General features: G+C 41.7%; 1 protein-coding gene across 7 annotated transcripts in view; it reads right to left on the bottom strand.

Annotated features, from left to right (window-relative positions):
- Nucleotides 1-18,098, bottom strand: part of LOC112983031 (poly(rC)-binding protein 3-like) — a 507,597-nt gene that overhangs the window by 79,784 nt on the left and 409,715 nt on the right. The gene's annotated exons all lie outside the window — the stretch shown is intronic.

The raw sequence follows: 18,098 nt of genomic DNA, 5'->3' as shown, positions 1-18,098 counted from the left end.
AAAGCATATGCAGGGGCAAGGACAAGAACTTGGGGCTGGAGAAGCACCAAGGCTTCCTCAATCCCCTTCCCAAAGGGCTGTGCTAACAGTCTGCTTTAAGGCTGCCCGGGATGCAAAGGTACTGTCTTATCCTCTACTGAAGCATGATCCCATATGGTGTGAGGGACCCAGGGGCTCAGCAAACTCAGCAGCAGCAAGTAATGCAAGCAGCTTCAAAAGCAGCACGTAAGGAGATGGCCTCTTGCTGCCATATGATCCATCAATGACAATGTGGACAGAGCACTTTTGCTCTGTCACTGATCTACGGCACTGCTTGATTTGGTCACACGGAGTTATCATGCTCATGGTCTCGCTCAGAGAACAATGTTATTCAGCAATTACCCTCCTTTGACAAGGTGAAACGCTGCAGTATCGTTGCATTTTACATGAAAGAAAAACAGGCATCAGTATTAAAAATACGAATGGGCTGCCTGACTTAAGAACTTTCCCAATAAAATGAGTTAAATGAGCTTTCCTGGCATTTCTAATATTATTTTTCACTGAACATAAACATTTAGTGATGACATGTATCAGGTGACTCCCCAAACAGACCTAATTTGCTAACAGGAGTACCGTGAAACCCAGCGTTGCCCCGAGACGCTGCGAGGTGGCGGGGAGGCTGCCAGGCGGGGGGAAGGCGGTTGGGCCAGCAGCAGGATCAGTGCAGAACACGAGGGACCTTCTGCTGCCTTAACGCGGTGCCACTGCCCTAGCGAGACTCTCTTTTTTTTTCCTCCCCTCCTCTGCAAAGAAAATCTAGCTGTCAAGTATCAGTCTGAACTCGCATTAAAACATCGATAAGATTTCAAAGACGTAACATTGTCTGGTTCATTTCCAAGCTTTGCGAGAGCGAGAAATAATCTCAAACCTCTAGAACTACCAACTTAAAACGTAGGGAAGTTTGAATTGGAAACAACGCTTCACAGTTTTCTAATCCCCACCCTACATGGGGACAGGAATAATTTATAAACTCAAGTTCTCAGGATACTAAAAAAAAAAAAAAGGAAAAAAAAGCAAGCACAAACAACAGAGCTCTCGCTTGCCTGCCTTTTTTTCTTTTTTTCGCTCTTCAGTTTGGTTCTGCTCTGTTAAGTTAGGATGAAATCACAGCAAACACTACACTAATGCTTCCGTTAATTAACAACATGCTTCCCAACTGCACTCTTCATTCCCACAAAAAGCGCTGCATTTTCACAAAGTATCACTTGTAGTAAGGCATTCAAACATGCTAATTGCAGCTCTGCCTCCCAGGGCGATAGATGGCCTTACTCTGCATTATTTAAAGGCTTCTGTGTTGATTTCTTTTTATTGTTGTTATATATGTTATTAGGACTTGTTTTATTTTTGCAAACTTGCACAAATCTGGCACAAGATCAGATACAGTGCTACCTCCATATGCTTTAGAAAGATACACATAACCCAATGGGCTTACAAGCATTGCAAGGAATGCAGATAGGAGGGAGCCAGGAAAAAAAAATTCTTTGGATGTCTCCTCTGGCTTTCCGCACATCACAGATAGGCGACTCTGTGCATGGGCCACAGTGGGCCTGGGTCAGAGAAACAATTGCAAGCTCTGCAAAGCAGATAGGATTGCAGATTGCAACACAAGCAACTTGGTCACCGTACCTTCCTTACCGTTGTATATGCAATTTCTTACGATGTTCTTTGCTTGCATCGTTACTGAATATTTTGGCCTTTAAACCTCTGCTTTATTTTTATCTGGCTGCTGGGTAGTAATAACAAAGATTGAAAAGTTCAGCCACAAAGCAACAGGTTGCAGGAGCTGGTTACTGCAAATTCCTGTTTGCCACAACCAGGGATGGATGTGAATAAAGAATCTGGGTCACAAAAGCCCCCCCAAAGATGCCTTTGTACTGAACAGCAGGCAGCTGGGAGTGTGGCAAGTTTGAGTACAAAACCAGCAGAAATCTGCTTCAATGAGATGATTCATTTCTTCATAAGGATATTTTAGATACTTAGCTGAAGTGAGAAAAGTTGGTATTTCCTCTTGAATTAAATCTCTACTGTCCTGAAAACTGCTCCTTCCAATAGGCCTAGGAATCTGTGGTTACTATGCCTATGTCAATGCAGCAATCGGCTTTGTCTCGCCAAGCACCTTTGAAGCTGAATCTAACCATGGGGAGCACTGCTTGTATTGCTACGACATGTGAGCAGGGCCCTGGGCCTGCACGTGTGGTAGGTCTGGGAGGAATCGCTGTTCAGAGTGGTTGTCTGCTGCTGGAGAGCAAAGAGAGAGGAGAGACATCTCAGAGACCACACGAGTAGGAAGCTGCCTGGGAAGAAAAGCCCCCAGGGATCTGGCTCTGTTTTGAAAATAGCTGCTATGGAGCTAACATTCATATGATACTGTGCCTGGAAGACTCCAGGGTAATGTTATAACTAGAAGAACAAAAAGACTAAAGCAGATGCTGCGATTTTTGACCATGGGTAAGGTGGGATACTGTACAGTATCAAGAAAAAAAGACAAAAAGCAGGCCACTGCCTGAAGAAAACTGGAGAGCATCAGCAGTAACTTAGCAGGACATGGAGAAATGGGCAGAATGGAGACAGAGCACCACAGACAAACTTCTAAGTCACAACTCTTCTCAAAATTAAAACAAAAACAAAACCCAACACAGACAATGTATCCATGCATTGTATACAAGTTGCATTTCCACACAAATTTTGTCAAACAATGCTAGCAGAAAAAAAAGACTCTAAAATCCTCTCTCTAAAAATATACATGTAACTTTAATCGCATATACAAAGCCTTTACCACCATGATCTCACTAACTGTTGTTTTCAGTGGGACTAATACAAGTCTCGAGTAAATTCATTTATTTTATTGGTATCACTGGATAGGAAAGGGCAAGGCAGATTAGCCTCCAAACTACAATACTAAAAATTGTTAAATATTATATTAGATTCAGCAAGTATGTTTGCTGTAGATGCTTTAAACACAGGATCATATTTTAAAAGAAAAAAAAAAAACAGAAAAGGGTTCCTCCAAATCCATGTTTACTTGCAAAAGCAAAAGCAAAACTCCTGAAAAATCAGAGGTAAAAGCCCAGGACTCATTTTGTGCAAACCACCAGCAGTTCTGCCATTAGAATAAATGGCTGCCACATCAATGGCAGCTGAAAGTGTAGATAAATTAAATGTCTACAAGCACACCCTCTTTTAAAAAAAACCCATTAGCATAAGATTAATTTGCTACAAGATAGATGTTAGGTGCTACAGAGTCAATTAGTGAAATGAAAAGTTGGGGCAAATTCATCACAGCCAATTAAGACTTATTAAAGATAATATTGTCTCCTTGGTGTTCTCACAAATTTAAAGGCATTTGCCCTTAGGCTATTGCTGTTCAGCTCTTGCATGCGAGCATTACGTAGTTTCTTAATAGGGCTTGATAATATATACACTTTAATGGGCCGATTCCTTCTTTTAAAGGTGAACTCCCAAGCAAAAAGACTATGTCCCTACTGCTGCTTTAGCATGTATTAAAGAATGGAGATAGGAATGGAAATAGTAGGGCAGGACTTAAATGTTGTTTACTAACATCTGTGGCTCTTTTTCTTTCTTTTTTTTTCTTTTTCCTTTCTTTCAGCCCCTTCTTCAGGGAAGAGCTCTGAGCAACGCAACGTCTTGTCAAGGTTTTATTGCTTGCTTCTCTTCAGCCACGCAAGTGGCTTTATATTTAGCTTAGAGAAGGCTTTGAACTTGCATCCTAGATCTGAGCATTTCCCATCCAATAAACAGCGCTGGATTTTGGGAACTCGTGCCAAGTGTGGACGCCTGCATGCTCCCGGGTGCCCGGAAGAGGGCAAGGGTAAGCGCTGAGGGCACCCAGCACGCCTGCCCGCGCAGGCAGGAGCACAGGAAGCGGGGGAGCAGGGAGGCAGGGCTACAGCCACCCTGGACGCTCATGGCAAGGGGGCTACCCGCTCCTGACCCCACACAGGGGTACAATGGGGCTAGGCACACTGAGAGCCCCCAAGCTGCTGAGGGGCTTGCGTATACTTTTGAAAGTGCCTGAAATTTCTGTGGATGACATTCACCTTTCATTTGTTATCCGCGAGAATTCCCCTGCTACCGCTCATCCAGCACTGACAGGCAGACTTCCCTGTGACTGCATATGGAAGCACGAAGACCAAAAAACCCATGTTTTCACTTAGGAAAGCAGGACAGTAGTAGCAGTGATGCAGACTGTAGTGACGAGCTGGCACACTTTATGCAGTGGTTAAAACCGGTGAGGTGGTACCTTCGGGTGCCTTCTCTCAGCACAGCCTTGCTCCTCGTCAATCACCACGTCCGGTTTTCCTAGAAGATGCCCCAACTCAGCATCGCCTTCGGAGTGAGCATTTCTCGGCTCAGATAAAGAAAACCTTTGGGCCAAGCTCTCCCGCAGGACAGGAAGAGGAGGCTTTACAGTGCAGCACCTTTTACAGAGGCTGCTGGGCCTGGCTGGGCTGGGCGAAAGGGAAGAGCCAAGGCGTCCTCTCCTCTCCAAGGAGCAGGACTCTGAAAAGAGCAGACTTGGCCCCTGCAGCCATGGTCAGAGGGCTAACCTGGGCACTAGCATTGCAGGAGGCAGGGAAAAACGATAGCTGTTAATCTCTTGGGCCAGATCTGTAGTATCAAATGCACTATGTCAGAAGTAAACTGCACTGCTAAGGAAATCACACTGTTAAACACAGCCATTTTACCACAGACAAACATTAATAAAAATTAATTCACACCTTTTCAAACATGCTGTCCACATTAAAGGTAGAAGAATGCTGAACTCTTTTTTGTTTGTTTTTTTTGTTGAGAAAACACAATTAACATACTTTCATAAAGGTACTCCCATTCCCCAGGGCAGGCATCACCTAGCATATATGGGAGAAAACGACTGACACTGGAGAAAAAGACATTTTTCTCTAAATGCCACCTTGCTGACTGCCCCCATCTCTGCGCACCGGCTTTGCAGAGAGCAGGCTGCAGCTCTCCGCTGCGGCACTGGGCACATGCTCAGGCTGCTCTGTGAATGAATCGGAAGGTAAAAACAAGAGTCGTAACATTTTGTTCTACACACTGAACCTCAAAGGTCTTGATCTTGAAATGTGACTGGTCAGAGAAGCCCAAATAAATATGCTTCGGCAAGAGCTGTAACCTTTAATAAAAAGATACAAGTGTTTTCTAAAGATATGTATCTGTCCTCAGCACAAATACAAGGGAGTCAAATAAAAACAATTCCAACACCACAGCCAGTCTTTAATGACACTTAATTTACATAACAAAAACAGAAGTGAGTGTTTATGGAACTGGCAAAGGATGGAGAAGATGGCTTTACCTTCCAACATCGCCACTAGAAAACCCCCTCTGTTTCCACAGCTGGGTCCTGATGCATTACCTTTGCAGTAAGCAGTGCTAAGAAATATAACAAGATGGGCTTCCAGGCACTCTTTCAGACATAGCAAAATTCTCCTCAGAGTAATTTCCCCCTTTGCAGAGGGCCAAGAAGAAGTTTTATGTACCTTTTGAACTTTCAAACTAGGGAGCAGTTTAAAGGGCTGGATTTCCTGTTGGCAGAAGCCCTCAGCCCTCATATCTCTAGGTTTTCTTTCCTTGCTGTGCTCCAGTGCCAGTAGCAAACTTGTAGTAAACACACAGCATTTCTTTCAATCCAGCTTCAGATATTAACCCTGACAAATAATCCAAATTAGTGTTCACAGAGCTCAAAACTCCTTGAGACCCACCAGTTTTATTTAGGTTTGGTATGGTTGCTACCAGTGGCTCCACCTAGCCTTTCTTTCATCCAGCGAAGAGAAGCCCCCAACCACATCTTCACTCCGTCAGCCAAAGTGCATGTTTTTAACAGCAACTGCTCTGCAAGCCCTGTGCTAGAGCCGTCGTTTTCACCCTGGTGGCTTTGCCATCCTCAGCGAGAGGGAAAGGCCAGGAAAGTAGAGGTGAGCTGCAGAACAGGGAGCACCCCGGGAGCTGCTCAAGGAGTGCCCTTCAGCAGGCTGCCAGCCGGCTTTGCGCTCACACCTCCGCAGCTCCAACGTCCTCGCTCTGACACAAACTCTGCATTAGCTACCTCCTTCTCCCTTTTTATCCATTTAGATCATAGAACCGGCTTGTACTTTGAACGGCTCGTAACAGACCTGCTACAGGCACAGTAAGAAATTAAACCCCCACATATAGCAAATTGCCACAATCCCACTATCAACAAGTTTTAATATTTCTATGACTCCAGAAAACACATGAGAAAAGAACCACTTTATAAAGACAAAATTGACACTAGTATTTACAGGCTTCTCTGTGCAAAGGACAATTTTCTGACAGCCTATTTTATCTAGTGAGCTGAAAATAACCCTCCTGCCCAATATATGCTTACGAAAATGCACACAATATTTTTATTAGCTATTAGGATTCTTAATGCAATTTTGTGTAGCCCATGTAGTGTTTTCTGTAGAAATATCCTGATCCATATGCTTTTACTGGTAAGACTTGATGAGTCCTTTTCAACATAATGAGATGGGATTCCAGGCCCACAGGAACATTATTTCCACCTCAAATTATTACTAGAAAAAAGGTTCTCTCCTGACAGCATGCTCCTGCAATATTAACTCTCAGTGTGGGAGGTGCTGGTGGCACAAATATTTGGTGTAAATAACTGGATATGGAGGCAATTATTTGGATTCAAGCTGTCATATTGGATTCTGACTGAATGCCTCTAAATCAGAACCTCTTACACCAACTATATATCAATCACATGTAGGTAGTGTCTACTACCAGGGAAGGGGATATTGTTTGTTTAGAATAATGACAAATTAAAATAAAATCATCATGAAAAGCAGAGATTAAAAAAAAAATCTACCTGTCATAGGCACCTGTTTACACTACCCTGCAAATATTCTTATGCAAGTAATTATCCCACTAGGAGTGGAGGATGATACCAATGAAATCAAAGAAATGACATCGGTGAATAATGGTATCCTAGCAAAACATATGATGGTATATGCCCAACACAAGCTACACATAGAAGAAAACGTGGTATCAGCAAGCTACAGGGTGGTTAGCTGGGAGTCAGAGGGCCTGGTGCAATGTCCTACTCTGCCACAGATCTGCTGAGTGACCTTGGGTAACCACTGCTTGGTGTCCCCTCTTGGAGATGTCTTGGCAAAGGCATTTAGGGAGTCTAAGGTCTCATTTGCTTAAGACTTCCACAAAGCATGTGGCCTCAGCGGTACTTTGCCTCAACAGTACTTTGTGAAAATGAAACTGCGGGTTGTGCGGCACGTAAAAAGGCAGCTTCCATGCAGCAGCGCTCCTTGATCCTCAGAGTGTGAAAGGATAAGTTGCAGGGCCTTGCTTGCTTTCTGAAGTTAGGCCGTACAAACTATTATGCAATAAGTTGAATTTAGGATACAGACTCATTTATTTGAAATAGAAAGGGACAGGACTGCCCTCCCAACTCCGTGCCCCTATTTGTTAGGTGAGATGAAGAAAAAGGAAAAACCAGAGCTGTAGTCAAAGCTTAAAGCCTAACTCATCACATAATTTGTTGGCATCTGAACTTTCAAGGTCTATATAGGCTTGAATTTCAGTTCAAAGATGCTGACAGTTTCATGTAATAGGTAACCTTATCTTTTTATACTCTGTTATGTATTGTGCATTGCATATTGCAACTGAACTCTGCTTTCTAACTCTCTTTATCCAGAAAACTTTTAACAAGCCAAAGCGAGCCAACAAGTGCTTTGTAAACTTTCGAATGTTTACTAAGGCAAAGTATGTTAGCAGAAGGGGGCAGGAATTCATGATCATGATTTTCACCCACAAACTGTGGGTGGAAAGAAAAAAAAGGTTTAAAAAAAAAGTGGGGGAGTAGGACTGAGTCTTAGATGAGTGGGTGTTAGTCCAGCCACTGGCACATTAATACTGAAAAACAAAACCAAGCCTACATTTATAGTTAGGCAGGTCATGCTAGGAAGCTGTGAAAAAGTAAGACAATAAGACAACACTGGGGAGCTCATTTTAGAGAAGGCACAGCAGGATGCACAGCCACAGAAAAGCAATATTCCAAAAATCTGACCTATATAACGATACATCCTAGTGACTAAAATTCATTAAAACCAGCAGATTAAAAATGTACTGCACAGGATTCTTTGAAGCCTGACTGTCACATTCATTTTAAATAACCCAACCCAACTAAACAAAAAATAAAAGCAACTTTTTTTTTCTTACGAAAAAACAACAACAAAGATAGCTGAGAGTTATATTTTTAAGAAGCGGCTAATAATAAATCCGTATGAAACAGAGCTCTGCCTTTGTAGGGTTTGCATGAGTGAATGCTTTCTTCGGTTATGAGCGATTTAAGCCCACAGACCTGAGCGCTGCGTTCAAAGGGATTCCAGATGCAAAAGCAAAACTCAGCGGAAACTCTCAAAGTTTCCATGCTGTAAAACTTAAAACTTTGCATTTTCATGTATTTTTAGTGGAAAATCATGATGATTAAACTGTGCCATCTCATGGCAGCAGTGTGTTTGGAAGTTAAGTTAGGAAGTCTCCTTCAAGCCTTTCCTACTTCTCTGTTTCTCCCTGGGTGCTACAAACAACAAAATCCTTCTTACAAAAAGAGACTAAGTTGTATCCCGCATACAGCCGCAGAAGGGACAATCAACCCCTTCCCTCCATGAGCAAGCATTTGAGCTCTGAATAGAGCCCCAGGTCACCTCTTCATTTCAAGGAGCTACTCACACGCTTCCATACTCAAAGTTAAGCATCTGCTTAAGCACCTTTCTACACTAATGCCAGTGTGCTTTTCCAGATCAAACCGATATTCACTTTATAAGTAGATATGGTTTGTCTTAAAAGCTTTACTGTCATGCCTTGGTGAAGGGAGGAGATTCATACATTTGCCCACCTTTTCCCATAAAAATAACACACACTATCAGGAAACGTTTTCTAGTGAACTTATGGCACCTGCAGAAGGCCCTCTGACCATCTCCATATTTGAGAAAGCACTTTTCTTTTCCCAAACAAACCAAAAACCCAATAAATCACCCCTGGTTTAGAAGTCACTAAAGAAGAATCACAGCACTGCAACCAATAGGAGCACACTGTTATGTTTACCACGTTCAACTGTGTTTGTCTTTTTTTTTTTTTTTAGAAATGACTCCAGATTGTGCAGACTTGTACAACAGCTTTGAGTTGTACAATTGCTTTATGCCTACTGACTGCCTGGTTAGTTATTTGTCACATGATAGTATTTACTTTTGCTGCTGACAGAGTTACAGGAGCCAAATTAAGATCTTGTCTTTTAGAAAACACCAAAGTAACACGAGTGGATGAGCGTGCACTGTTCGAATCATTATTTACTTACTGCTCATATTTGATATCTACTTCCTTGCCATCAAATCTGCGCCAAGTGATAGAATCTGTTACAGAAAGTCAATTAAAAGAGGACTACAATTATTAGCCAATATAGGGCCCATTCATCAACTGAAGACAGCAAAGTGCTGATCAACGACACTGCGGAAGAGAAAGGGTTCCTTGCACCTTCTACAAGCAGGACAATAAAGATCCACAAGCCTGACAGAATTGAACCGTGGTGGCTGAAGAGGTTACCAGTCCTCTCACCCTACTCCCCACACCACCTAATTGCCACAGACAAACCTGAGGAGTTAGTGCCTCAAGGTCTCCAGCTGCCTCAGTTCACACCTTGCCTTGTTAACAAGTAAAACCTGATGGTGGTTTACAGCCTCCTTGGGCTGGGAGCTGCAGTGATGGAGGAGCAAGCATACTCCTTTTTGCTACCCTTACCGCAAGGATGAGGGATTGCAGCAGAGGCAGGGCAAAGTTATTGATGATAAACTCTTAAATTGTTGCAGTCTGAACTGACAGAGCTCTTCAATTACAGCCCAGGGAGCAAAACCCAGACCTGCTCTCCATCAGCTCTGTGTAACTTATCCACAGAAGGAGTTGCTAAAGTATATTGGGACTGGCCTTTTTTTGTTGCCCCGTACATTGACAAATGTCTGGAATGAAACTTGTTGCAACTCCGCTGAACAGGTGAAGCTTCTTCTTAGGCAGTTCTATCTAGCAAGACTTGCATGGCTTTGGTTCTTAGGAAAAGTCGCAGACTTAATCAGACTAAAATCTGAGCAAAACAGCCTCACATGTCTTAAGTGACTGTACTTTTGCATTTTAGAGTTACTATTTTTAGGCCTTGCAGCAGGGCCAGTAATCAGAAATTAAACTTGCTATCTTGTAAATCACTGCTCTTCCTACCTGGGATTTTTGCAGGTGGTCTCAGAACTCCTAACACAACTGGAAGAGGAGAGACCTATTCAAATGTCTCTGGTTACAACACAACCCTCAGCCTGCTGGATGTAAAGCTTAGTAGTCATCTTACATGATCTCCCTGCCCTCTTCTTTCTCACTCTCAGTGAGAATGCATTACTTGGCCGTATTCAGAATTTCAGCCTATTTATAAAGTACAACCTTCGAAGGTTCCTTCAAAGACCTCTGCAGCAACCTTTTGCTATATGCTGATTTACTTTGTGTTTGGTATCCAGTCACTGAATCACTTTCCATCATTTCAAAATTCAAAACCTTCTCACAGGCTGAATGACTAGTCCAGGCCTTGCTGCTCTGCTGCATTCAGCCTTCAGCCCTGTGTCCAAGAAGTGAAAGGTAAGGTTGCATCCCAGCTGTTACCTGCTCCCTTCCTACTTGAGAAGCTTTGAAAAAAACTGCTCTAAAACTATTTTGCTCTTTTACTGATGAACCAGAATCATGATGCTTTTCCCCTGTAACTAGGTGGAGGTTTCTCCTTTGCAGGACACTATTTCCTTGGAAGAGCACACGATCACAGAGTCCATCTTGACTGCCAATTGTTACAAATCACTGGTTTAGGACACTACATTAACCTTGGCAGTTACAATTGTCTCGTTATGGATTTAATGTATTAAAACTGTTTAATGCTTAATAAGGGTCAAAAACTGCAGACCTAGGCATGTAGAACAAGATGAAGTTTCTTCTTGAATACATGAATCTGAGGAAACCACTTTCAGCCTCTGGAACTCCAGAAAAGGGAATGGACTGCTGCTCCTTTTTATTTATTTCCTTTTCTTTAAGCTCCTTCTTCTGAGGAACATTTCAGTATGAGTTTGAATCTTTAGAATTCTAGGGACATTCAGCAAAAACAGGAGACGACAGACAACCCCGGTGTGCCAGGCTTACATTAGCTACATTAGCCCCTCAAGGGCTGAAATAAGAGCTCATTCTGTGGGGAAAGGTATCCGATCTCTATTACACTAGGACCAAATCAGGGGCAACCCCACTAAATTCAGTGGATTTACACCAGTGATAGAGTAGAATGAGATGACCGGTTTTATAGGATGTACTTCAAAAAGCTGAACGCAGCCTGCAGGTTTTTTTTTTTTTTTTTTTTGGGGGGGGGGGGGGGGCGGTTCCCCCCATGAGTTTATACGTACCTGCAGAATGAAATTCAGAAAGGGAAGGAACTGAAATGTCTCACCCGCACCTTTTATTTTTCTGAGACACTGTTCTGGTCCTAATAAATATTCCATCTTCAGAATAAGGTCAGCAAATAGTCACCAAGGATCTGCCATGCTTTCTTGAATTCTCCTGTATTTTTTTCCATAGGGGGAGGCTACCCACAGGAAAATCTGTCCAAAAAAAATGTGCTCAGGTTCTCGGGCTGCGTCTACGAATTGTTCTGGATCACTCAAGGCCCAAATTCAGTAAAACAGCCAAATTTATGCCTAGGTTTATTTCTACTGAGCAAAGTGCTTACCTATGTGCATAAGTCTCACTGAAATCAAAAGGATTTAAAACATATAATTACATTTAAACAAAGGAGTTGGATTTGAGCATAATATTTAGGTGCTCTACAAAGCTGGGACTTAAGCAAGCCAAGGTAAGGAACATTTTAGATTTAAAATACTGCTCGCTACTCCTGTAATATCCCCATATAAGACTGCAGAAGTGCCAACTCCCACTCTGCACCCAAATTACTCTACAAAAAGCATACATATAAATTAATGTAATATAGGCATTTTGGACATAACATTGGTTCCACCACACTCTCTTTTGGATTTATTTTACTGTCTGCCTGTTTTGAATCAATAGGAATAGGAGATTCTCAGTTGCCACATGAAGACTTGTGAGAAAGGATAGCATACTTTAAAGTTTGGATAAGTTAAGATTCACTCACAGAATTACTACTTGTGTGTCAAAATGCAGGTCACTCACCTAGGATGCATCCCCTCAGACTAATATAGTAATTTATTATTATTTCAGTTCCCATTCCAGAGACATTGGAAGAGGCTGTGGCTTAAGTCATTGTCTGAAATATATTTTGTTGATGGTGAAAAACAGTCAGATCTAGAAGTACAAATCCAAATTATCCAAAGTGACTGACAGTACTCCGAAGTCTTAATATGCTTCAGAAAAGTTGATGTACGTAGAGTTTATAATCAGAAAAAAAGACTTAATTTTTTTTAATTGTAAACAGATACAATAACTGCAAGTATATCAAAAAGCTACCCTGATTGCCACTCAAGAAATAACTGACACTACTGTAAATGGATATAAAAGTACACACATACCACCTGCAGTTACAAAATACGATAGAATATATGATATGATATACAATAGGATGCTATAAAAATACTTCACATAACTCTTGTGGATGGCTTGATTAATTTACTCATGACATTGCCTATGTACTATAAGGAATATTTTAATAGATATTTTGGAGAATTTCTTCTTTTTAATTGAGTAAATGTGATTCTCTCCACTCATACAGAGATTTGAAAAAGGACAGAGTTAAGTGATAAGTGTAAAGTACCTTTTCAAGGCTTGAAAAAAGTGTTTTGATATTTCCCAAAGTCATGAATTTTAAGTCTCATATCTCAGGTGTAAAGACCAAAAGTAGCTGCTGAGCAAAGCAGAGTAGTGAGTGGAGAGCCAGTAAGTGACTGATACATTTATTAAGTAATTCTGTGATGATCATCATGTGATGACCTTCTACACATGTACATATACATATATATATACACACATAATTGCATAGAGTATACACTATATGCAATAATACATGCATTAAAGAATATACATAGGCTATATGTAACAATATTAAAATTGTATCACCATGTATATTAAATTCATGGATTTTCCATTTATATAGATATTCCTACTCCTTCCTAAAAACAACAAAAAATTATCTCTTCCTTTTAAGCTAGAATATAAACAAAAAAAGACACGAAAATTCTCACTGAGCAAAATACAAGAAAGCATCTGTTTCACTAGAGATTTTATGAAAATATTTTTCTCTGCTTTGCTTGTGGTTGTGCTCCTCAGACTTATTACTGCAATTCTCTTGCAGTTCGGCTGAATGTCAATGCTCCAATTACTTTAATAGTCAAACTCTGTGCTATTTTCATCACAGAGTCATTCAGGCTTGTCATGTTTGACAAATCCAGGAACTGAGATGAACTCTAGGAGAATACTGACATGTAACCCGTCATTTCCTGCTGCAGAACGTTGACCTCTCTAGCATAAACCACAGAGGATTTATTTGGCAGCTTGTAAAAAAAAACAAACAAGCTTGTTGAGTTTAGGCTCATCATTTCATACATTTCCATTCATTTTCTTGTTCATTTACTTTATGTTCCATGGGGGTGGGAATGAAAATATTAGGAACACCTTGAAAAAGTACTAAAAAAAAAAAAAAAAAGAGAGAGAGAAATCTTCTGAAAGGCTGTTACAAATTAGAAATTGCCTAGCAGATAATCACAGAAGTTGAGGGCAATATCGAACAGCTTAAAAACAAAACAAATCAAAAAACCCCACCCACTTCTCCCCCCAGCTTCAGTTCATTAGCAGAAGGTATTACACAGATTGCACAAATTATTTATTGAACAGTACTTGTTTCCATCAGTCATTACAGCATGCTAACCCTGCCTGGGGCCGCCTTCTTATCACCCCTCCACAACAACTTCCAGCAGCCAAAATGTATCCAGGGCTATCCTCATTTACCTCAGATTCACTGAGCCAAGCACAAGCCCTGCCAAACCTACCAAGAGTGGGGGCCTCCTGGGCTGGCAGGTCCTTAAAGGATGCCTTTGGGACAACCAGCAGTATTAACAGGTTTGGAGGCTACAAGCCTATCACGTTTGCATTCAAAAGCAAACGAAGAAAAATTCTGCAATAACAGCTCAGTACAAAGAGAAAAATGCAACAAAGGTTGCAACCTAATTCAAATGTAATCCTGAAAGTCCCCTGTGATTTGCATCAACTGGGGACCTCATATTGCTGTTGTCATAATCAAGAGAGCTACTATGGCCCTTGCTTCCAGGATTTAGCCCTTTTCTGGATGAAATGCTGACATTTTGTATAAACAATACTAAGAAAAAGTAACCTGTGATCAAAAGCATATGGTAGTTTAAAAAAAAAGAACAAAGAACAAATAATCCACACAGACAACACCAACTTCCAAGAAATAACCTCTGCAGTTGCCAAAATTAAACATCTCTTTGCATGCTTCTGACTATCTTTGCCAGAGAAAGTGGCTGGTCCAGGGCACGTGTTACCAAACTGGGCTAGAAGAGACCTGGTTTCATATTCCCTCCCCCAAAGATTTTTTGCTTAATCTTGGGCAGGTGAATTAATTTTTCTCTTTTGCAAGTCTGTTTGCTCTTCACTGGAGTCTTGAAAAGAACAATGAGTTCACAACCATCACAGGTCACTCAGATTCTGCAGGGAAAAAGATTTCCTAAGTACCAAAACCAGCCCACCCGCAGATTTTTTTTAATAAATATTAACTCTCAAAGAAATGTGTGGCAATGCAGGAAGCAGTAACTGTCAGGAAGAACCAAACAGCAGAAGACTTTTGTAGGAAACGAAGAGCTTGACTTCATTTGTGCAAAATGCTATTTCCAGGAAAAAGAAACAGTTCAAATACCTAATAGAAGGAGGGAGCAAATAAGCAAGTGATTGCACTCTGATGGTATTACTCTATGTTTATTCTCACACTGTTTCCTTCCACTATTACTTTTTCAATTAGCTAGGCATTGCACACCTGTGAGAGTATGAAACTACCTAAAGCATCAGGCAGGTCATGAGAAAAGCCTGAAAGCTGCTGGGTTAGAACGAGATCCTCTTTCACTGCTGAGAAGCGCTTAACTTTTATCAATGAGGAAGGCAGTAACTGTCACTTTGGCTGGAGGCACCAGATCCCACCCTTTTCCATGTGAACGCACAAGTTCTTCATGAAAGACAGTGGTTGGTTACTCATACATCATGCATTCAAACAAATATAAGCAGAGTATGACTGACTGAAGCAAATCACTGCTCCTTGAGGAGTCTGACTCAAAGAGGAATACAGGAACAACTCTGAATCCCAGTCCTTTTCATGGATCCACAGTCCTTGACATCTCCATCAGTCATGCACATTGGCTTTCTGCAGTTATCAGTTTGTGCATTTGCAGAGATGACAAATAATCTGTTATTTTTCTGCCTTTCCACATGGCACAAACCCAGTTGTGTCTTTAGATGAGGAACAACTAGTAACAAGAAGGTAGTAGGGGAGGCCAGGCACCCTCTCAAGGTGTCATACACCAAATAGTGTTATTCCCTGAAGGCGGTAGAGTCCTACTCCAGGGGTTTCCAGGTACTACCACAGTGCAAACACCAGAAAGAAGAACTTGCATTTAGTTATGTCCACCTGTGGCTAACATGCATTAGGAGTGAGAAAGGTTCCTACTTTGCTAACGCAGAGCCACAAAGCCTGAAGACTGCAGAGCACTGGAGCCACACCTGTGTAACAACGGCAGTCCAGTTCTCTGGCCTCCTCCCCACCTTACAGTAGCCACCTGACCCAGGCCAGGTCAGTCTGCCCGACACCACAGTATGCTGGATCAATTTTTTCCTCCTCTTCTTCACCCACCTGCTCTTAGATGATCATATTACATCAGTAGTTCAGACAACTTCATAGCACGTTCACCTGAGCAGGAGCTGAACCTTCTCCATCCAGAGACTGGCCTTGCTAGTCACTATCTCTGGCTTTGCCACCTCATGTAACAGTGTGGCTATGGCCATGGTGAAGTTAATGAGAAGCAGGGCAGCTAGCTAGTTGGGCACACCCCTGCTTTGAGGTCTGCACTGGGTTGCCTACTGCTCTGCAGGCAGTTTTTAAGGTACTGATTATTACCTATGAAGTTGTAAAGAGGCATCAGACAACACCTCAGCCCAACTCTGGGCCTATGGAAATGGTGGGGGAAGTGCTGTGTTAGCATTTCCCTGCCACAGGGCACAGTAAATCCCGACCTGTGAATCCTCAGAACATCGTCCCCTTCTCCAGTAAATCCAAGCCTGGACTGACGGATCTGAGTGACTGACCTCTCCCTGCACCTTCTTGCTATAGCTGCAGAGTGGATTCTCACTGTGTAAGAGAAAAAGGCAACAAACTGTAGACCACAGCAGGGAGCAAGTTCTCCAAACAAACTGGAACATAACGACTTTTGGGGCATGGTTAAGGAAGAGCTGATCCTTGTTGCAGGGAACCTGGACTAGACGACCTTTGGACCTTCCAGCACTGTCTTCTATGATTCTGCTAGTAAAATCCCATTTATTAGACAGCACTTGTGGCAAAGGCACAGCTTGTATTCCTAGGTGATACATGCAATATATTGGCACAGGTAGCATAATTTGTTACCTATGTAAGGTTAGGTATATAATCTGGTCACTAATACACAATTCAGATTACTTGTTATATCTAGAATTTAATTCACAGTGTTAGCATTGACAAGTAACAAAAAAAATGATACTATTATTTGCCACTGGCTAGTAACAGCTAAGAAACTGGCTACCGAAGTGTTTCCCAACATTTCCCTTTTATTGCTGTACAAAGCAACATACTGTGTAAGAGACACTTGCTAATGTTTATATGAAAAATAAACATGCCAGGGAAAACTCCAGATTTACGTGAACTTTCTTCCATAAAAGTCCTGGAATAGCTATATATTTGATCCTGATACATACATATATTACCAAAAAATCAAAGCTGTCTCATGAAATTCATGTTTTCTTTTAATAATCAGTCATCGGTACTTCTGAGAGAACATTTTCATACCACAGAGCCTGCCAGGGCCAAGTCTGCTGACTCCATTTCAGAGTCAACCATATCTCTTCTGACATTCTCAAGCTGGATTATCACATCCCTTATTTTTTTCAGGCCACATCCTTCTTTTCTGTGGTCAAAGTCCCAGGCAGCCAGAAGTGTGGAAATAAAAGCTTTTTGTTCTTTGAGCCTCTGGCCTGAAAAAAAGACTTTGCTCTTGCAGAAAGAGGCTACAAGGGGGGAGGAACAGATGGAGTAGGAAGCAAGCATTATTTATGGCTCTAAGTTGGGAAGAGGGGCAACAAAGATGAGCAAAGCAGCATGAGGATGTGACCTCCAAGCCAGGGGAATTGGTGTTTTGGCTTACAAGAGATTCTGAGACAAAATGAGAAAAAGAAATCATATCATGGGGCACTTGTAATCAGACACCACGCTTAAGAATATTGAAGACTGTAACCCTTCAGAGGCTAAATACAGGATAGCGGTCTTGGTGTTGTCTATGAAGTCCAGTCCTGATTATATTAGAGTATTTACCCAGAGTGGTAATAACTTAAAGAGGTATTAACCACCTTTTGGCAATGATTAGATCACCCAGGAGCAGGGAAAGGGGAGTCTATTTACAGATCAGAAAATGTATGTATGTGGGCCATTAGTCATATTCAAATAAAGTTTAACCATTATGGATTTAAACAGTGATTTGCTCTCCATTACAAAACTAACAAACAATCCTTTCCTTAAAGATGCATTCATTTTTTCCTCAGAATGTTACTTCAGGTTACTTTCTGGGTGCCTTGACTCACAGGTAGTTCACTTTATGCCTGTATAAAATTAGAGCCCAAATTATCTTCTGTGTGTTAAAATGGCACTGCATCACCAGAGAACTCACCGCTGCCACGACAATCACGATTCAGGTCTCCGAGCT

The sequence above is a fragment of the Dromaius novaehollandiae genome, chromosome 2 (assembly GCF_036370855.1).
Source record: "Dromaius novaehollandiae isolate bDroNov1 chromosome 2, bDroNov1.hap1, whole genome shotgun sequence".
NCBI lineage: Eukaryota > Metazoa > Chordata > Aves > Casuariiformes > Dromaiidae > Dromaius > Dromaius novaehollandiae.
This window is presented reverse-complemented; position numbering and strand designations above follow the sequence as displayed.